The 22,293-nt window shown below is 40.7% G+C and overlaps 2 long non-coding RNA genes and 2 other non-coding genes across 6 annotated transcripts in view; 1 reads left to right on the forward strand and 3 right to left on the reverse strand.

Annotated features, from left to right (window-relative positions):
- Positions 1-10,242: 10,242 nt before the first annotated feature.
- On the reverse strand, positions 10,243-12,174 carry LOC101326141 (uncharacterized). The gene is made up of 5 exons (XR_185807.4): positions 12,098-12,174; positions 11,338-11,415; positions 11,176-11,250; positions 10,791-10,861; positions 10,243-10,568 (listed from the first exon to the last, which is right to left on the reverse strand). It is a non-coding gene; the product is annotated as an uncharacterized lncRNA (long non-coding RNA).
- LOC117307579 (small nucleolar RNA SNORD50) lies at positions 10,667-10,739 on the reverse strand. Its single transcript, XR_004521346.1, has one exon. It is a non-coding gene; the product is annotated as a small nucleolar RNA SNORD50 (small nucleolar RNA).
- Positions 10,994-11,063, reverse strand: LOC117307580 (small nucleolar RNA SNORD50). Its single transcript, XR_004521347.1, has one exon. It is a non-coding gene; the product is annotated as a small nucleolar RNA SNORD50 (small nucleolar RNA).
- A 41-nt stretch (positions 12,175-12,215) lies between the features above and the next one.
- The window catches only part of LOC141275998 (uncharacterized), a 447,783-nt gene continuing 437,705 nt past the window's right edge, over positions 12,216-22,293 (forward strand). For all 3 annotated transcript variants that reach the window (XR_012324734.1, XR_012324733.1, XR_012324735.1), the window contains exon 1: positions 12,216-12,878. This is a non-coding gene — a long non-coding RNA (uncharacterized lncRNA). The remainder of the gene's footprint in view (positions 12,879-22,293) is intronic.

Genomic DNA, 22,293 nt, shown 5'->3' on the forward strand with positions numbered 1-22,293 from the left:
GGGAGAACCAGATTTTAATTAGTGCAAGGAGGTAGAAGGAAGGCACAAAAACATGGTTAAGGACGTGTGGTAGTTTCTCACCCTGTAGACTGGACGGTGGAAAAGATGAGGAGGCTCACTTACACATATATATATGTTCTTTTTCATATTCTTTTCTGTTATGGTTTATCACAGGATATTGAATATAGTTCCCTGTGCTATACAGTAGGACCTTGTTGTTTATCCATCCTTTATACACTAGTTTGCGTCTGATAATTACAGCAGTAACACGTTGTAAATCAACTAATACTTCCATAATAAATAAATAAATAAATAAGATTAGGATAGAGGACACCTGTTGGGAGGCAGTTTAGACTAGAACGGCTGCACATCAATGTGAGAATATATGTTACCTGAGGCATTTAATTCTTGGATGGTGATATAAACCCACTATCCAGAGATAACCAGTGCAGCATTACTGTTTGGAATTTTTGTTTTTGTTTTTTGCGGTACGCGGGGCTCTCACTGTTGTGGCCTCTCCCGTTGCGGAGCACAGGCTCCGGACACGCAGGCTCAGCGGCCATGGCTCACGGGCTCAGCCGCTCCGCGGCATGTGGGATCTTCCCAGACCGGGGCACGAACCCGTGTCCCCTGCATCGGCAGGCGGACTCAACCACTGCGCCACCAGGGAAGCCCTGTTTGGAAATTTTATTGCTGTATAATTTGTCATCATGATAAAATTCAAAGCAATTGAAATTTCCAGTCTTTGGGTATTAAATATACATTAAAATGAAATGTTCCTGGGAATTCCCTGGCAGTCCAGTGGTTAGGACTTGGTGCTGTCAGTGCCGGGGGTGGGAGTTCGATCCCTGGCTGGGGAACTAAGATACTGCGCGGCCACAAAAAAAAGGGAAATGTTCTCCACGTTGCCAATGAGTAGAAGAATTTCTAATGGTATTGAAAATTGTCATTACAGAATATTAAATAAAAAATTAGGAAAACAAACCATACAGTAAAATTTAAATTTTATTAAAATTTATATCTACATAGAAAAAGATCTTAAAATTTTTTTACAGTGGTTTAACTCTAAACGGTGGAATTGTGAGTTATTTTAATTTTATGCTTAATGTTTTCCTTATTTTTATCTTATAAGATACCTTTTTTATAAAAAATTATAAGATAATTTTTAATAGGTAAAAAAGAAAAAATTATAGCTTTTAGGAGATTAGGTACACTTAAACGCCCCAGAACCCTATGCCTAAAATTGAAAAAAAAAAACATTTTACTTACCCTGGAAGTTTGTGTTCTGCAGATTTGTTCTTTATTCAGTTAAAAATTGATAAATAATTTAAATACCAAGTAAATAGCAAATTGAAAATTGCATAGGAGACAGTTTCTTATATTTGGATTTCATGGAATCTAAGTTTAGTAGGTTATATTTATTCTAAGTTAAGAAGAATGTTCAAAGAAATTTGAGGTACTATTATATGAATCATCTATTAACCATAAATCTAGAATAAACATTAATATGGATTGAGTGTATTGTACTTCCTGAGATACAGCTATTTAGTTAAGATAGACAACAGTACTATGGCCAGGACTGATATCACTAGTTGACAGAAGTGTTTAAAGTGTATATAACAAGCTCACCTCCCCAAGATGCCACTGAAGCTGAAGTGATATATCTCATGTTATTTTATTCATGTCAATAATTAGCTTTCTAGATTTTCTTTGTTAGACTCACCCAAGGAACTCTTTTTTGATAAATTTATTTATTTTGTTTTTATTTATTTATTTTTGGCTGCATTGGGTCTTCGTTGGTGCACGTGGGCTTTCTCTAGTTGCGGCGAGCATCTTGCGGTGCGCAGACTTCTCATTGCGGTGGCTTCTCTTGTTGTGGAGCACGGGCTCTAGGCGCATCGGTTTCAGTAGTTGTAGCATGTGGGCTCAGTAGTTGTGGCTCACGGGCTCTAGGGTGCAGGCTCAGTAGTTGTGGCACACGGGCTTAGTTGCTCCAAGGCATGTGGGATCTTCCCGGACCAGGGCTCGAACCCACGTTCCCTACATTGGCAGGCAGATTCTTAACCACTGTGCCACCAGGGAAGCCCCAAGGAACTCTTTTGGGGGAGCCTGATCAGACAACTTGCAGATATGTGACATTATTGCACAATGGAGAGTGCCAATATCTTCGGATAAATATATCATCTTTGTTGGAAAGAATTATTATATCATCTTTGTTGAAAAAAATTCTTTGATGGAAAATATTTATTGTAAATATATCATCTTTGTTGGGAAAAAAAGCATATTTCCTGTGGAAAGCAGATTTTCAAGTAGCATGCTGTTGACACGACCCCAAAACATCCAGTCAGCCACTTAGACTCTGTTCCCTCTTTTTTTTTTTTTAATGTTAGCCAACATGGATGATCACTGCTGGTACACTAATTCAAGAGATGTTACAAATGGTGATATTCTGTCAATCTTTTTCAGTTACGAACTGGGATACATCAATAAAAAACTTTCTCACTTTCTGTTACTGCAGTTACTGCATTATCTGTTACTGCAGTTGGTGTTGGAAAGTCCCTTATTTGCCAGTTCTGAAATTGATAAGTTGGTTCACTAGCATCTTCTAACAGCATCAAAATCAGGTTTTTAAGGTATCATTATGAATTCACAGATTTGAACATATTTTATGTATCTCAGTCTATTGTAGTTATCATCCTTGATAATAGTCAGCATTTCCATATTTGGACAGTAGGAGATGCTCCAAGTTGGCTCCTGAGTTCTTTTCACACAACCGCAAATGTCTGATAGCTTTCTTGCTCTCTTATACTATATAGCAAGATGCAGAAGGCGCATCTTGTACATTTCTTGCCTCAGCTCTGTAATCAGTCATTTCTCCAATGAGCCCTGTTTTCTTTTAATGGTAAATGGTAGAGACTACAATCTGGGCCATAGGGGTAGGATTCACAGGTTTTGATGCACATGAATCATACTTTCAGTTTCTGTATTTCCTTTTACACGGGTTCCTATTTTACTCAGAGCAAAATTCTTTCAATGACGCATAAGACCCGACATGATCCGCGTGCCGTGTTTCTTCTCTTTCTTTAACACACATGCACCTGTCTTTGGGCAACTGTCCTGGGAATGCCCTTAGCTCAGATATGTCCATAGCTCAATCCCTCACTCTCTGTAAGTCTTTGCTTAATCTCACCTTCTCATTGAAGCCTATCCTGTCAATTGTATTTAAAAATCACAACAGTATTTACCTCCCTCCCCAAACCCACTCCCAATGTCCTGTGTTCTATTTTCTTTTTCATGTTGCTTCTCATTCTCTCAAATACTTTATAATTTCTCACATACTTTATAATTTATCCTTCTCTTCCTCCTCCTAAAATGTAAGCTCCACAAGGGCAGGGATTTTGTTCGTTTGGTTCACGGCTGTATCTTCAGTGCTTAGGACAGTACCTGCACATGGTAACTATTCAGGACCTATTTGTTCAATGAACAAAAGAGTGAAACCTTAGGATATTTCTGAATCACCCCACACCTAACCTCTCAGTGTGCCTTGATCTTCAAAGGAACAGATTGAATTTAAAGCAAACAAAACTTGGGACTTCCCTGGTGGTCCAGTGGTTAAGACTCCGTCCGCATTTCCCCTGCAGGGGGGGGGGCGGGTTCGATCCATGGTTAGGGAACTAAGATCCCATGTGCCAATTAAACATTAAAAAAAAAAAAAAGCAAACAAAACTCATCAAGAAACTGAGCTTTATTCAGATATGTGGAAACAGGTCCATGAATTTCAAAACTATCTTGACATTTCTGGGTGTGTGTTCAGACTCTGAGCAATGTTTCTGCATTCATTTCTGAAGAAGAAATGTAATTTAAACTGCGAGTCTACATCAGTGATGAAAATAAAAAATCAGAATTGAGATGTACCCCCAAAGAATACACCTTACTGTTTTGCCCCAGAGAAGTTTAGTCTGCTTAAGGCCTCTGTGGCACTAATGTAATTAAATTGATCAACCATTAATAACAGGCCCCAAATTGTACTTTTGTATAAAAATAGTTGATTAAAGTTATTTGGTTTGTACCACCTTTCCCATTCCCATAGATTAATGAATTCTGAGGAAATTTAAATTTTTGCAGGAAAAAAATTGGGGCACCACACTATCAGTGGATTGAGCACTGGACTGAGACAGGGATAGAAGGTGTTGGTTGTCAACTTGGTCATTAACTAGCTGGGTTACCTTGGGCAAGTCAAGAATCTGAATTTAGACTTAGAGTGGTCTTTGAAGTTGACTAGGACCAGCCTCCTTCCTCCAGCTCACACTGATAGGAGACTGTGATAAGGAGACAGTACATCCTGTTATTGGAAAGTTCATTTTTAGGTTGCAGTTTGCCTTTTTATTTCATTGATCTCCTTTGTGTCTTCCAAAGAAACACTTCAGTTAACTACTCCTCTGGGGAAGGTATTTAGTGGGGTAAGAACACCATCTCTTGATTTAGACTGCCAGATTTTCAATCTAATTCCCTCACTTCCTGTGACCTTCATTAGGTTACTTTTCTAAGTTTCAGTTTCCTCATCTGTAAAATTGGCCTAATCATAGTACCTACCAGATGGGATTATTACTATTATTCCACATGAAGTACTTTCAAATATCTGAAAATAGTTATCATGCCTTCCCTTTATTTTCACTTCTTCAGGTTAAATATTTCCAAGTCTTTAAAATATTCTCTAGAATGACATGGTTTCTTGAACCCTTGTCTTCATCCTTAGGTTGCCCCCTATTTTGTCACTGTTCTTAAATGTGGCACCCAAACTAAAAAGTCTATATTATAGTGTGCAAAATACAGATGATGATGAAATCATTCCTTCCAGTGATCTAGACCTTAAGCATCCTATATTTTAAGTCTCACAGTTCACTCATATAAATTGTGTAAATACTAATAATGCCTACTCCCTGGGTTACTGTAGGAGAAACCAAGATGATGTATGTCAAAGTACTGTGGAAAATAAAAGGAACTATAGAAGTGTCAGCCATTATTTTATACCAAGTATTTTTCATTAAACAGTGAAATCATGATAGATATGACCTATCAGTTACCAAAGATGTTAAAAATTTTTTTGCAATCTTAACGTTCATATACAACAAGGAAATTTTACACTATGAAATATCTAGTAAGCCTAAACCATTTTTTGTTATATGAGGTGATTATAAAAGATCTAATTTCATTTATGTTAAAAAGGTTTTCCTGTGAACCATAAGACTTCAGATAACATTCACTTTATAAGATAGTTTAATTTCTATCTCTAATTGTTTTTTTTTTGGCCACGCTGTGCAGCATGTGGGATCTTAGTTCCCTAACCAGGGATTGAACCTGTGCCCCCTGCAGTGGAAGCAAGGAGTACTAACCACTGGACTGCCAGGGAATTCCCTCTAGTTTTTTTACTGAGATTTTTTTAATTGAAAAATTATCTATTTCTTAAATAACTGATCTTGATGTTGAAACAGGTTGGAAAGCTTTGTGAGTGGCAGCTGTTTGTTATTATTCAATAAGAAAGTGCATTTAAAGAAAAAAAAAAAAGGAAGTGCATTGTCAATCCAGTTTCAATGTAATAAGTAAAAACCTAAAGGGAAAATGTATAAAACCAGAGACATTACATTGCATGGACTTTTTCCGTAGTTATTACTCATAAATCTTTAGCTAAATATAAAGTCCCCTAATTATAGCAGTGGCCATTTATCCTTTACTTCTGTCTTAGCCTGTTAGAGCTGCCATAACAAAATACCACAGACTGAATGGCTTAAACAATAGAAAGTAATTTTCTCATAGCTCTGGAGGCTGGAAAGTCCAAGATCAAGGTGCCGGCAAGGCAGGTTTTATTCTGAGGCCTCTTGTTTGGGCTTGTAGGCAGCCACCACCACACTGTATCCTCACATGACCTCCTTCTCATGGGTGCACATGGAGAGGGAGAGTGAGCTCTCTGGTGTTTCTTCTTACAAGGACACTCATCCTATCGGACAAGGGCCCTACCCTTATGACATCATTTAACCTTAATTACTTCCCCTGAGGCTCCATCTCCAAATATTGCCACACTGGGGTTAAGGCTTCAATATATGAATTTTGGGAGGACACAAATATTGAGTCCATCACAAGTTTTCAACTTTTCTCATTACTTTTATCTCTTTTGGAGAACTTAGATCATACCATCATTGCCCACCCTAAATATGCATACTGAATTCCATTTTAATGAGACTAATTTGTAATGGGAGTCATTACATTGTATACTAGGCACAGAGTTTAAGAAGCAAAAGAGCACAGTTTCTGCTTGAAAAGAACACACTCTAGGGCCAGAGAGAGAGAAACACTAATTAGAAATACAACTGCTATGGGTCATTTTATAGTATAACTGGAGAGGATCTTATTTTACCTCATTTTCATCATCTTTCTATGGTACATCTCATCTTTGTTATTACCTGGGACGGTTTTCCAGCAGTCTAATTTTTTTCCCTAATCAACCTGGATCTCAAGGTCAATTTTAACACTACTTTCATCCTTGATTGGCCCATCATGACTCTGCTACTCCTGTCCAGTTTATCTCTAATTTTGGATTAATCCACTGATCTGCTTTCTGCTCCCACATGGATGAGCTCCATAGAAGAGTAGTGAAGAATTATGTTAACTACTACACTTGGTAGTTTTCAGCCTCATCAGGCATTTAGCACCGCAAGGCAAACCTAACTTGTCTGTAGTCAACTCCACTTCTCCAAGTCCAGTGTCTGATGAAAACCTTTAACACACTTTGTAAATTCCTCATCTCCTTCTCTCTGGAGGGCCACTTTGCAAAGTTGTCCTTGGATATTAACTCCTTCAATTTTATGCTGACCTCCAGCCTCATTACCCCAAGCAATTATTTGCTTAGCTCTCCCCCTTGTTTTCTGAAACTCCTTGATTTTCTATCTAGTTTGTTTCAGATGCGGCAGTTGAACTTGACAACAGATTTCTGTTTCCCAGTTTTTGTTGATACAATATCATCTTTAGGATTTGAAATAAACCTGAAATGTCTTACTCCTGGAATGCCCCAGGACTCAACTCTTGGACTACTTCTCCATTGGTATTCACTCCCTTGGTGGTCTCACCTTATGGCTTTAAATATACCATCCACATGACGACTCTCCAGCTCAGATCTCTCCCCATATCTCAAACTTAACATGTTCAAAATCAAGCCTCTGCAAAAAGGCGCTTTGGGGAGAGATGGATTTAACCACTATCTTGATTGCAGTAATGGTTTCATGGGTGCATACTTACACTCATCAAACTGTACACTTTAAAAATGAACCATTTATTGTTCTGTAACTGTATTCAGTAGTTAGGAGGCAAGGGCACATCCAGTTTCCTGACATCAGTAATGTACTGTATTTATAAATAGTTTCTTCAAATGATGAATTCTATGAGAATTCTGAAATGCTTTTTGCGTTGTTAATACTCCTTTGAAAGGAACTATAATCAACTGAGTAAGCATAACTAAGGTAAAGTTCCCAAGTACGTTGGATCATACTGTACTCCATGTGGGATTCTGTGAGATTAAATCTATTTCCTGTTATAACTCAGCTGCATGGCATGCCAGGACCTCAGAGATCGACTGACTAGTGGTCAGGGGGAAGAGACCAAGACTTGTGAGAATGAGACTGAGTGGTTCTCATATTAGAAAGGTACCCTTCCCGCCCCACCTCAAAATGGTCCATAAAATTTTCAAAGCTTCATGGCACACTTATATTTTGACCTGATTTCTGTACATACCCCAAAATGTAGAATCAGTGAGGTGGAACAATGCCGGAGGCAGTGGCAATATTCAGTGAGGTAATTATAAATACCATGCTTTAAATACTATCTGGATCTGGAACCAAGCTTTTGGGAAGAAATATGGGAAGGAGGGTCCCACCCCCAGGGAGGAGGAATTGACAAAAGATAAGCAGACTATCCTAGTAGGCTGGGATTCAAAGGCTCTAAATTTAATGGGTGAACTGGTTTAAAAATCATGAAACAGCCAAAAGCTTTCACACAGGCTGGGCAAACAGCAAGGATTATGAAGTGTATAATCAGTTCAGAGGGCACCTGACTGGGAAGCCAAGTGCAGTGGATATTGGATTTCTAGCAATAGAACTAATTTAGAAAACACCAAAAGGTAGGATTGAGCCTACTGTATTTTAAGATAACCTGGAGGCATGGTGTTACACAGGGAAAATTATTGGCTCAAGTCACACACATGTAGAATCTGCTCTTTCAATCTGAAACCAGCCCTAACCAAGCAGATCCTGGTCTATTTCAGTCCTATTCGTTTATGTCTTTAGGCTTTTGATTTTTAATCTACGCTGCCTCTTTTAGCAGATATGCTCTGGAAGGTAAATCCCTTACCCAGATAACAGCTTAAGGTCCCTGGTCTTAGCTAGTAGTTAGTTGCCTATTGTCCAGCTAGGTCAGCATTCACAAATCAGAAGGCCGTAGAGGATAACAAGACCTCTGCTGTGCGAAAGAAAGTGCTACTAAATCAATCGGTAATTTAAAAGGAAGCTGCTATGTTGAGCTAAGTTCCACTAAAATTGTACCTTTCTGGACCCAACTCTCATCTCTTGTCAAGTGTGTACCCTGCAAAATCAGTAGGGCTCAATAAGTGACTATGTCTCTTCCTACTGAAAACATGTCAAGTTTCAGGGAATTTGAATGATAGCTTTTTTTTAGTTCTCTGTTGCTCAAAAAGCTTGGGGTACTGTACCATTTCAGTCTTATCCTCCACCTTATTTGTCCCACATCTATCCATCCAACTGATGCCAAAATTCTCAATTTACCGCCCTCAGCATACCATCTTTGGTTGGTGTCTCCTACGCCTAAATGTATCACTTGTTCAATCTTCTCAGTTCTTTGCATCCCTGTATCTTGCCTTCTTTCTTGGTATCTCGTACAACTATTGATGTGACAGAGGACATAGGAAATGTTTTACCCTTGACCTCCCTGGCAGGACCTAGTATAGTGCAATGAAGTATATGTACATTATTTGGATTTTATCAACTAAGGAAATATTATAAGACTGACTGGGAGGGAAAAGAGCAAAACCAGAAGGGACTGAGGGAAAAGAGGTCAAAGGGCTCTAAAGCCAAGTTTTATTCATTTCATGCCTTGTTTTGAAGTGACTGATGTTTGCCAACTTTGACAAAAGGGCAGTTTTCTCTGCAAGTTTTGTGTAGATCCCAATTGGTCTTTAATCATTCATTGTTTGTTTAACATTTACTGACAACCAAGTGCCAGGTAGTTAAGGTATCTAGGTACTTAAGATGTCAGTGTGTGAAACAGATCTTATCGAGCATGTTGTAAAAGTTCCAACCAAATAAAGCAGGGTAAGGGAGATCAGTGATCAACGGTGCAGATTGCAGTGCCAAAGTTTCCTCATTTCCAAATACACTGAGTGCAATAAAGAACAATGTAACACAATGCTGTACACGGACTGCAAGAAACATTTTCAGAGCCCCATTTTTGTACACTGTCTTAATACTTGGGCCAAATTCACTATGTGCCTGACCACTACAGGCTTATCAGTCTCATGAACCTGACTGAGCTGCATGGACCCAACTGAATTCTCACCAAGGCAGGCGAACATTTTAAGAAACAGAGTTCATTATAAGGTGACAAGAATATTGGCACTCTAACTTTGACATTTAAATATGGGCTTGGGAACAATTTATTCATGCAGCTATTTAGGGAAAATGATTATGCACGGAGCCCAACCACCTTGGTTAGATCAGATGCTATTACTGTTTACACTAATCCATTCTGTACAATGTTTGACCAGTTTTAACCCAGATTTTATCAGTGACCTTCCCTCATGGCTCCTGACTTTTATGCTGTGCTCTCTTCCTTAATTTTCAGCATTACTCCTCCCCATTTTTAGCATAAATACCCCTTCATATTACTATTATACTAGGACTAAATATTCCACAATTCAGCTAGTATACTGGATCGTTTTGATGCCTGGCTTACCTCCCCTCACCCCAGTCATAGGTCCTGTCTCTCTCCTCTGCCCTCACCTTCAGTAATTCTGTAATACTTAGTACCCTGCACAAAGCTAAGGTTTTCCATATCCCCTTGTGATCACCAAACCCAGTCATCTCTCCCTTCTAAGGATTTTCCTACAATAGTATAAACTCTCACTTGGCTGTATTTGCAATTATGCATTTTAAATTCAGACAGGTGACCAAAGGCTAAACATTCACTCAGAATTATTTAATTACAAGGCTGGACAACTGAAAAATAATTTTCCATTAAAAACAGTTTCATAGCTAGAAAGTATCAATAATATACTGGCTAACAGGTTATGACTCTAGGGCAGTGACAAGATTAAACAGAAATGGCTTGAATCTTATGGATGCATTAATCTAGATTTGACGTTGGCTCAGAAATCTTTTTACAAATGCAATTTCAAAATTAAATAATCTGTCTTGAGTTTTGTTTTCTTTCCGTGTCCATAAAATGAAGAGCTTTTCCTGATCACCAGTTTTTCATACAACAGACAAGTAAATCTCGTGGCACTAGCCCTAGAAAAGGAAGAACATTTGAGATTTACAAGACTATCAACATCTCAAGAACTTATTTAAAGAAATTTTCAAAAATACTGTCGTCCTTATAATGGTCTATCTCAGAAGCCAGATCCGTATATAAGTTTTTTTCAACATAACTTCAGGTTCGGGATAGGATCATCATAGATAAGACCAAGGACACAAGATTGACTGATTGTTAAGCAAAATATCTCTACTCACAGACATGTTTACACCTTAGGAACTTCATGGCAAACTGGCCTCTTTCAATAGGCGGACAGCGACCCCTGTCACTGTTGGCAGAGAAGAAAAACACTAGTGTGAAGCAACAGTTTTTCCCCTGTAAGAGGCATAAGCTAACAGAAAACTCAGTTATAAAATCCAGGCAACAAAAATTTGTTATCTCATATCTGTATATTGGTCTTATCTCAGAAGCCGAATCCGTACATACTTTTCATCAGGTAATCCGTTTAGGGATAGCTTTCCTCATTGATCAGACCAAACTCCATTAAGCTCGATCACACTGACACTTACCATAAACCAGAGCAACGTTAAAAGGCAAGTACTACGGAATGCTATAGTAGATGCTGTAAGCCACATAACTTACTTTCAAATGAAGCTGTTCATCATCAATCGGTGACGGTCATAGCTTCATTAGTATTCATCGACCTGCAGAATGCTCCTTCGAGGACAAAAAAATTTCTCATTTACTCTACATGTGGACTAAACACATGCAGACTCAAAGTATTAATACGAGTCCAATACACACCTGGTAAGATTGTCAAGTTTTAACCAAGTCATTTTCCAGCAAACCTTCTCCCATACGTTTTGGAACTTTCCTTTGCATCTAAAAAAAAGTTTAATTTCAAATGATGCTCCATCATCGTTTCTATAAATCAACAGGTTTACTCCTTCGGTTTAAAAATAAGCCCTCAACAACCCTTACCTCTGCCTCTCCACATAACAGCTCCGTTACACCTAAAGCCATTGTTCTTGCGGGGCATCTATTTAAAATTAAGCATTCTCACAGAATGTCATAGTTCAAGGTTTTCAGCACTAAACTCCTCCCCTTCAATAATCCTATTTGCACACAGCGCCACCTCGGCACAATACAACTCAGTCTCACGCCGAGTCCGGGGCTGCCCGTTTTGAAATAACTGTTGATCTGGCCATGGGAGAAAGACACCCTATCACGGGACTCTTGCTCTTAACGTTAAGGGTAACCCCCCGCCCCCAAATCCCAGGAATGTTGTCTTCTGCCGGTCGCCTCCCAGGCTCAGTCAGGGGCTGCCCGGGCGTAACAACCAGGCCGCGCGGCCACCAGCGGCCGCCTCCGCACGCCTACGCTCGAAGCCGGCCGCCACCACGACTCGGGACACATGGCGGCCCGGCGGCGCGTTCCCCACGTCCAAGTTTTCATCACCGCACTCTAAGCTCCAATTTCTGAAATCGTTTCACCTTACTGCAGCTCCCAACCTAAACTGCGCCGCCCGGGTTCGCTCGGACAACCGCCCGCAACGCCCGCTTACCTAGAACCACACGGTAGATCCCAACTCCTGACGTAAAAGACCGAGCGGTTTCGCCAGCAGTTCCCTATATACTCTCTCCCGAGCCGGAAAGAGGCCGCCCCTCCCTCTCGCATCTATTGGACGCTGTAGAGTAAGGGGGCGTGACCGGCTCCTGACGGGAGGAGCGAGAGCGCGCCAGGCGGCTCTTTTCTTTCGGGGGCTCGTTCCGGGGCGTGGTGCGCGCGCCGTCCCTCCGCGGCGCGCACGCCCAGCCCCGGGCGCGCGCCCGCTGGCTCGCCGTGGTCCGTCGCTTCCGAGTCTGGCCCTACGTGGCGCGGGAGTGGCGCCAGAATTTGAACGAACAGCCGCCTTTGCAGGCGAGGCTACCACCTACACTGAGCCAAGTCTGCCCGCGACGGCTGGGGCGTCTCGGGGCCGGCAGTGGACTTGAGTGTAGCAGTGGACTTGAGCGTAGGGCGGCCTCACCGGGTGACCTGCTCGAGAAGTCGGGCTGGCTGGTTGGCTGGCGCCTGCGGGAGTTGACGCCGGGCGACCGCTGCACGCCCGGGAAGAGAAATTGGCGGGCAGAAATGCTCGGGTGAAAAAAGTCTGTGAAAGCACCGTGTTTCTCCTCCGGTCCAGAGCGAGAACGCCGCGCGTCTCGGGAGAGCCGGCCCGCCGCGCGGCACGCGGCCCAGCTGCGCTCCGCGAGACCCGCCCCACCCACACGCCGCCGGGCGCAGGGCGCTGCTGTTACGCTGATACGCCCAGAGAATTCACCCCGAGACGGGAGTCCCGAGAGGTAAATCCTCCGCTTGGTAGAGGAGAACACTGAGGCCTGAAGTAGCTAAGTAATTTTCCTAAATTCACACAACCAAAAAAAAAAGGCTTTGCTATTTACATCTTTTTGTACAAAATTCATTATAATGCATGCTGGAGAAAGATTAATTTGAGAAATTTCCCAGAATGCTTTATCCAAACGACACTTCAATTCAGTAGCTATGATTGCATTAATTAGTAAGTACGGGTAAATATACGTACGTATATGCACACACAGGAGCACGTGACATTAGAACATTTCGGCATTTGAAATTTGAGGTCTTCATAGCACTTAACAACTAGTTATTATGTACGTGTGCGTTTGTTTATTGTCCTCCGCCGGTGCACCGCTCTTTATTTTTCTGCCTTAGAACAGTGCCTGGCATAACGCAGGTGGTTAGTAACTACTGGTTGAATAAACAAATGAATGAATATATGCGGTGGCTTTTTAGAAAATTAAAATGAAGACCAAACTCCAGATTAAAAGTTAATAGTGAAAAGCAAATTTCTATAACAGGAACCTAAGCGATGAAGTGTTTACTTGGCTGGGCGTTATGTATATTTGAAAATAACCATTTTGTACTGTACAATATAAATTTGCATATTCCTAATATTAAAAAAACTAAAACAGTACAAAAGGATATAAAATGCAAAGTAAAAGTTCCTTTTCATATCGCTGGGAATCTTCTCCCTGCTATTAACAGTAACCAATATTAACAGTTTTTGAAACTTTCTATGCACATATATGTACGTATTTTTTCACATGCAAATAGGATCTGTGTCCTTTTCTGCAACTTGCTTTGCCCCCGGTAAGTATCATAGACATCTTTCTGTATCAGTACATATAGATGACCTTCTTGTTTATAGCCTGCATAGTATTCAGTTGGATGTGTCATAATTTCATAACTTTCCAGCTTTTCACTATTTCAAATAGTGCCGAAGTGAATTACAAGTATATCATAGTGAGCTTGTGAGAAGATCGGCAAGATCGATTTCTAGAAGTGAGGCAACAGTTATGTGCACTTAGATTTGTGATAGATATTACTTAATTGTTCCCAGCTTCCTTCCACTCCCATAAAATGGTTGTGTTGTGATTATGTTTTGAAGTGTGTTTTGCTAATTGAGAAACATGTATGACTGTTATGGGTGGCCATTGTCACACAATCGAAACCGAAAACTGTTACTCCCTTTGTTCTCTTTGAATCACTGTTTGCTGTGCTGAGGACCCTTAAAATCATCTGGTCAAAAGCAGTATAAAACTCTGACTTATCAATTGAATTACTTGGAGAGATAAAAAGTATCAGATTTCTGGTTCCTAACCTGGAGGTACTAAAGCAGAATATCCAAAAGTGGGACCCAGGAAGCATTTTAAACAAGCATCTGGGACAGTGCTAAAAGGAATATAAACCACAAATGTGAGTCATATATGTAATTTTGAATATGCTAGTAGCCACTTTTAATTTAAAATAGTAAATAGCATCAGATGAAATTAATTCCAGTACATTTTATTTAACCCAACAGAGCCAAAATATTTTCATTTCAATATATGATCAGCATAAGTTATGTACTCAGTCCTTAAAATCCACTGTATATTTTACACTCACAGCACATCTCAGTTTGACTGCCCACATTTCAGGTGCTTCATTGCCACATGGCTAGTGGCTGTTGTATTGGACAGCCCAGGTCTAGGGTGGTTCATATACATATATAAGTTTGAGAACCGCTGTATTAGGGTAAGTGCAGTAGTGCACATCTGATATATATTCCAGTCTTAAAAAAAAAAAGACTCCCATATTCCTTTTAACTCATAAACGGATAACTCTAACAAATGCAATGCAAAATGAAATGAATTTAGAGCCTGATTAGTGACAACACTGCCCTCCAGTGAATGTGGCTGATGACTGTAAAGTCAGTACATAATTCATTCAAGACTTTTATCTCTTCAAGGAACAGAAAAACATACTGAGGAATGAAGCCAACAGTTATTGCTCCCACACCTAAAGCAGACAAGCGAAATGCTACCAGATATTTTTAAGTGAGTTAAGAAAGACCATATAAAGGTCAGAACTGAAATTAAAAGTATCCTTGAAGAATTTAGCATACTGAAAACAACTCCTCATATTCTGTTGCAAACTTTCAGATAAGATCATCATTTTAATCATTTTTTTGGGAAGAAATGTTCACTGAGCCCCTGGTGCATGCATTGTGCTTCAGGGAAGGTTAATGTGAATACACAAAAGTCCTTGCCCTTCCCGAAAGAGTTTATACTTTAGTGAGAAGTAACCACCCAATTTTAGACACCTCTGCTTTATTTTTTGTTTTGTTTTAATTTTTGCTGGAATATAGTTAATTTACAATGTTGTGTTAGTTTCAGGTGTACAGCAAAGTGACTCAGTTATACATATACATATATGCATATACATATATATTCTTTTTTAGATTCTATTTTCATATAGGTCATTACAGGGTATTGAGAAGAGTTCCCTGTGCTGTACAGTACGTCCTTATTAATTATCTATTTCATATATAGTAGTGTAGACACCTCTGCTTTAAAAATTAGACATTCATTAAAGACTTTTAGGTAAGATTATAGTGTGAACCAAATAGTGTTTTAGGAAGAGTTTGGAGAGAAAATGCAGTGTTTAGAAATTTAGTGCAATCATTTAGATGAGATATTGTGAGGAACACCACTATAATTTTGGCCACGGAGATGGAAGGCAGGGAAGAGAACAACGCATGGTGAGAACTTATGTGCTACTGGGTTCTTGTATGCATTGGATCATGTAATCTTCAAAACAATCCCGGTGTATACCTTAAAAATGAGGAAAATGAGGCATAGAGATCTCGGTCAACTAACTTCCCAAGTCCTTCTGACCCCAGATTCATAATCCTGTCCCCAAAACATGCTGTGGCTGTATTAAAGGAGGAGATGGTAGAATGTGATGATCTGTGGGGGAAGTGCAGTGAAGCCTAGGCAGGCAAGAGAATGGCAGCTCCACTGACAGGAAGAGGCAAGTCAGAAATGACTGATTTGGGAGCAGGAAAAAGAAGATTCAGTTTTGGTTTTGTTAGATTTTGAGGGGAACATTTGGTTACATTTGTCCAGTGGACCATCAGAAATGTAGAACTGAAGCCCAAGAGAAGAGTCGGGGCTAGAGAAGGACCATTTGGCAAACTAATGAAGATGATGAGTGAAGTCATGTGCACAAATGAGTGTGGGGAGAAAAGAAAAAAGGTCCAGCAGCAGTTGCCTAAAATCGGTACCGTAGTGTGTGCAGATATCCTGTAGTAGATAGCATTTGAGCACATAGTCAATACACATAAAGAGCTGGTTAGATAATGAATGTATGAGAAAAAAGTTCACAATTACAGCTTTTGGTTAAATCATGGGAACCATATGTATGCTAAGTTAGGTAATGTAAACATAATTAACTTATTCCAAAGTGGGAAAAAAGTCAGCTTTCAGAAATAAGAATTATCTGATAAGAGAAAATATCCAAAAAATATAAAGAACTCACACAACTCAGTAGCAAAAACCCCAAAAAATCCAATTGAAAAATGGACAAAGGATTTGAATAGACAGATTTTTCCAAAGAAGACATACAAATGGCCAACAGGTATTGAGCTGACCAAAAAGTTTGTTCAGTTTTTTCCGTAAGATGGCTCTAGCAGCACTTAGTTATCTTTAACTTCATTCGAAACAATTTTATTAGATTGTGTTGTGACAGCTGTCATATCAGCGTGCATTTAAAAAAGCTTATCAAGATTAGTGAATTTTTGTGTAGCCATTTTAATATTGAAGATGGAAGAAAAGCTACATTTTTGGCATATTATGCTCTATTGTTTCAAGAAAGGTAGAAACGCAACTGAAATGCAAAGAAAGATTTGTGCAGTGTATGGAGAATGTGTCAAAAGTGATTTGTGAAGTTTTGTGCTGGAGATTTGCTGGACGATGCTCCATGGTCTGGTAGACCAGTTGAAGTTGATAGCAATCAAATCGAGACATTAATTGAGAACAATCAATGTTACACCACTCGGGAGATAGCCGACATACTCAAAATATCCAAATCAAGTGTTGAAAATCATTTGCACCAGCTTCGTTATGTTAATCACTTTGATGTTTGGGTTCCACGTAAGTTAAGCAAAAAAAACCTTCTTGACCATATTTCCGCCTGTGATTCTCTACTACACGTAACGAAAACATCCCGTTTTTAAAACATTGTGATGGGTGATGAAAAGTAGATACTGTACAACAATATGGAACGGAAGAGGTTGTGGAGCAAGCGAAATGAACCACCACCAAACACACCAAAGGCTGGTCTTCATCCAAAGAAGGTGATGTTGTGTATATGGTGGGATTGGAAGGGAGTCCTCTATTATGAGCTCCTTCCGGAAAACCAAACGATTAATTCCAACAAGTAGTGTTCCCAATTAGACCAACTGAAAGCAGCACTTGACGAAAAGCATCCGGAATTAGTCAGCAGAAAACGCATAATCTTCCATCAGGATAACACAAGACTGCATGTTTCTTTGATGACCAGACAAAAACTGTTACAGTTTGGGAAGTTCTGATTCATCTGCCATATTCACCAGACATTGCACCTTCGGATTTCCATTTATTTCAGTCTTTACAAAATTCTCTTAATGGAAAAAATTTCAATTACCTGGAAGACTGTAAGAGGCACCTGGAACAGTTCTTTGCTTGAAAAGATAAAAAGTTTTGGGAAGATGGAATTATGAAGTTGCCTGAAAAATGGCAGAAGTTAGTGGAACAAAACGGTGAATACGTTGTTCAATAAAGTTCTTGGTGAAAATGAAAAATGTGTCTTTTATTGTTACTTAAAAACTGAAGGGACTTTTTGGCCAACCCAATATATGAAAAGATGCTCAACATCACTAATCATCAGGGAAATGCAAATCAAAACCACAGTGAGATATCACCTCACACCTGTTAGAATGGCTGTTCTCAAAAAGGCAAGAGATAAAAAATGCTAGTGTAAGATGTGGAGAAAAGGGAACCTTTGTGCTTTGTTGGTGGGAAGGTACAGCCACTATGGAAAACAGTGTGGTGGTTCCTCAAAAAATTAAAAATAGAACTACCATATAATCCAACAATTCCACTTCTGGATGTTTATCTGAAGAAGATGAAAACAGTAACTCAAAAGATGTGTGCATCCCCATGTTCATATCAACATTATTTACAATAACTAAGATATGGAAGCAACCTAAGTGTCCATCAGTAGATGAATAGATAAAGAAAATGTGGTGTATATATATACACGATGGAATATTATTCAGCCATCAAAAAGAATGAAATCTTACAATTTGTGACAGCCTGAATGGACCTTGAGGGCATTATGCTAAGTGAAATAAGTCAGACAGAAAAAGACTAATACTGTATGATCTCACTTATATGTGGAATCTAAAAAGAAAAAAAGAAAAAGAGAAGAAAAAAAATCCAAGGTCAAAAAGACATGGAGACCAGATTGGTGGTTGCCAGAGGTGGGGGATAGAGGGTGGGCGAAAAGGGTGAAGGGGGTCAAAAGATACAAATTTCCAGTTATAAATAAGTAATGGGGATGTCACATACAGCAGGGTGACCATAGTTAATAATACCGTACTGCATATTTGAAAGTTACTAAGAGAGTAAATTTGAAAAGTCTCATCACAAGGAAAACAATTGTGTAACTATGTATGGTGACACATGTTAGCTAGAGTCACTGTGGTGATCATTTTGCAATATGTACAAATATCGAATTTTTATGTTGTACAGCTGAAATTATACAATGTTGTATGTCAATTACACCTCAATAAAAAAATTTAAAAATACGAGAATTAAAGAATCTTATCTCTTAATGTTCATTTTTCCAGTGTCTAAAACTGAACTGGTCAGTAAACTCTAGGTTTCGTTGCAGGACAGACAACTGCAAATTGAAGAAAATCTTGTGAATACTTCATGAAATAGTAGAGTTTAACTTAAGCACGTGAAGTAGTAAAGTTAAAGAGCTACATCGGAGGAAAAAAATCACATGTATCTGGAAAAGTCAAGGTGGCAGTTTGACACATGAGCCTGAAGTTCAGAGGAGAGGTTAGGGCTTGAACGTCATTGGCATGAGTAAGGTATTTAAAGCATGACACTGAGTGAGAGCATCAGGGAAGGAGTATAAATAAAGAGGAGAAAGCCCAGGACAGAGCCTTGGAGCGCTGCAAACTTTCGAGTTCCAGCAGAGAAGGAAGTGCCAATAAATGAAATGCCTTGGGGGGAAAGGTGGAGAGTGCGATATCTCAGAAAGAAAGTGGGGAGTTTCAGGGAGAGTTAGGTCAATTAGCATGAATGTTGAAAGGTCAGGTAAGATAACAGAAATGACTGTGGGGTTTGGCCACATGAGGATCACCAGTGAACACAGTCACAAGTGGCATAGGGATGACGGAAGCACAGTTGAAGAGGACTGAGCAGTAAGTAAGGTGAGAAGGCAAAAATGGGTCTGTAGCTGGAGAGGGTTGTAAGAGTGAGGGACTGCTTTTTAAATGAGAGATACTAGAGCATCTTTATATGTTCATGGGATTGATTTAGTAGAGGGTGGAGATTTATGATGCTGGAAAAAGAGGCAAAAAGTTATAGGAGCAAAATCCTTGAGAAGGCAAGAGGAGATCCTTTGCAGAATACAAATGGAGGTCTTTGTATTCTTTGATTGTTAGAACAAGAGATAAGGCAGGTGTAGGGAAAGGCAGTCACGCATAGCCTGTTGACCCTTGCATAACTGCATAAGAGCATGCCTTGGGCCTGTTCAGAACGTTTTCTTACGTGGAAATAAGAAGTCCTCACAGCCTGTGCTGGGCATGATTTGTACTTTCTTTGGTCTGCTTTAAGCATGTGCATTGTATGACACGCGGCCAGCCCTTCTGCTATAATCTATTCCTGGTGGGGAGAGAAGGGGGTCCTTCACCAGCACAGGAGGGGTACGTGTAGACCATCTTCCTGCATCGGCTGTGGGGAAAGATGCACTGGCCATGAGGGAGCCATACTCACTACTGAGGCTGATCCTGCTCTGTCTGTTCTCTGCGTGAGTGAAGTGTTCCATCCAGTGCCTGTGTGAATTGTGTCTTTCTTGGCAACTCTGATACCTGCAAACTCTGCAGTGAGAACACAGCTTGGTACTGCTGCTTCTGGTGGTAGGCAACAGGTGTCACTTGCTTGACAGTTTGGTGCAGTGAGCAAGGTCACCAACAAAGTATACCATGGCACAAGGTTCATCAGCACAGCCATCCCAGGGTGGTGCTAGCTCCCTGGGGGGGATGACCTCCCTCTAGCTGACTGGGGATAAATGAGATGTCGACAGTCTCCTTGTCAACAAGGATAAACTGGTGTTATGGACAAGGGCAGAATGCAAGAGGTGGGCCCTAAAAATTTTTGGAGAATTAGCTTAGCTTCTGGCCACCTTCACACTCCTACACCAGCCCCTAACTTCCACATGCAAGGGGTTGCAGATGACACCCAAGGGGAGTCAAAGGCCCCTGTGTAGGAAGCTCCTCCTGATTTGGGTTGTTTAAAAACCCCAAGTAAAGCTTGTTTTCACTCAACACAAAACCACTCATGGTGTTGCTGAAAATGTAACTGATGAAATGAGGTCCTTCTCTCAGAATGAAATATGAAAACTGAAAGACAGATATGGGCAGAGGCCAGGGGGGGTTTCATGTGACTTGGACGGTGCATGTGGTTGATTAGGGGGCCTTGCAGACTTAAATATCTCAGACTGAGTGATGCAGTCCAGGGAAGCTAATCACTGACCCCTGGCTGCAGTGTGTTTTTGCCCACATGGAACAGGGCAATCAACGGGGCAGTGAAAAGGATAAGCCCATGTTGCTCTTGATCTGGATTGCAAAGAGTATGAGCATGGTATTCCCAACGGTAGGGACTTCTCTAAGACTAGGAGCCCCTGGAAACCACTCATAAAGCCATAACTGCATTTCAGGTAAAAGCCATAGATGCTGCCTATATGACCCTGACCCTGGGGATGTAGATGATGCAGTGGAGTCCTTCATGTGACAGGGGGCTGTCCAGTGGAAGACCCCATTAACCCTACAGTTGTCCCCTAAAATGACTATGCGACAAGAAATAGAAAAGCTCCACTGAAATGTCCTGTTTGGGATCAAAACAATAGAATGATTTCAGTGGTTTCCAACAATTGGGGCTAAACAGATAGAAAACCAACAATGGGGAGCCATGCCCAGAGGCCAAAAGGGGAACTCAAGGGAAGACAGAGGAGGAATGAAGGAGAGAACAGGGTTGACCCACAGCAACATGGCTTCAGTTGTTAAACCTGGATAGACAAAACAAAAATTGATGAGATCCCTACAGAAGACTTCTACCAATGCTACTGGACAGAGAGAGGTCCGTCTAAATTAGAGGTTAAGGGTCTAATCCCATATTCCCATTGTGATAGCTCGGCTGGTACAAAATGACTCAGACACTCTCCACGCACTCCAAAACAGACAAGACTCCCTGAACTCACTAGCTAAGCTGGTGGTGGTAATGGACAACCAAATAGCCTTGATCTGCTGGCAGAACATCATGGCATTTGTGTTATTGCCAACACTTGTGTATATATCAGTAATTAAGGAAAGGTAAAAACTGAGCTGGAGAGGATCCATGCTCAGGCAGGATGATTATCCGCTGTATACCTGCAGTCCCCCTAGACTCTTCTCAGAAAACTCTTCAGTTAGCTTACTCCAGGCCCTTGGGGTTCTTGATTAGGGACCATCCCTGAGGGAGGTCTGATCACCCTCCTGGGTCTGGTTCTCCTTGTGGCCCTGATGAACTGCTGTCCCAGAATACCATGGGGCCTCTGCGAGTAAACTGCATCCATGTGAATTGTTCAGGGACCCCACTGGACCTAGTTCCATCTCCAGATTTGGGAGCGGAGGGTGTTCCTACCATATTTGATGTGTTTTATCTGCTATTTCAGTGGTTGAGCAAGGGTTGGGAGCTGGACTATTGGGAAAGACAGTTATGTATAGCCTGTTGACCCTTGCATGGCTGCATATCATGGGACACGTGGAATCGTTTGGGAATATCTTTCCCTGTTCTGGGTTTGATATGTAATTCTTCGTTCTGTTTAAAGTGTGTGCATGATATGGCACCTGGCTAACCCCAGCTATATCTGAACCTGGTGGGGAGAGGAGGAGGTCCTTTACCTGCAGCACAGGAGAGGTGTGTGTAGACCATCTCCCTGCATTGGCTGTGGGATAAGATGTGCTGGCCATGGGGGACCGATACTCATTACTGAGGCTGATCTTTGCTCCGTCTCTTCTCTCTGTGAGTGAAGTGTTGTTCCATCCAGTGGCCGTGTGAACTGTGTCTTTCTCGGTGACCCTGACACCTGCAAACCATGCAGGTT

Source organism: Tursiops truncatus, chromosome 12, assembly GCF_011762595.2.
Source record: "Tursiops truncatus isolate mTurTru1 chromosome 12, mTurTru1.mat.Y, whole genome shotgun sequence".
Lineage (NCBI taxonomy): Eukaryota > Metazoa > Chordata > Mammalia > Artiodactyla > Delphinidae > Tursiops > Tursiops truncatus.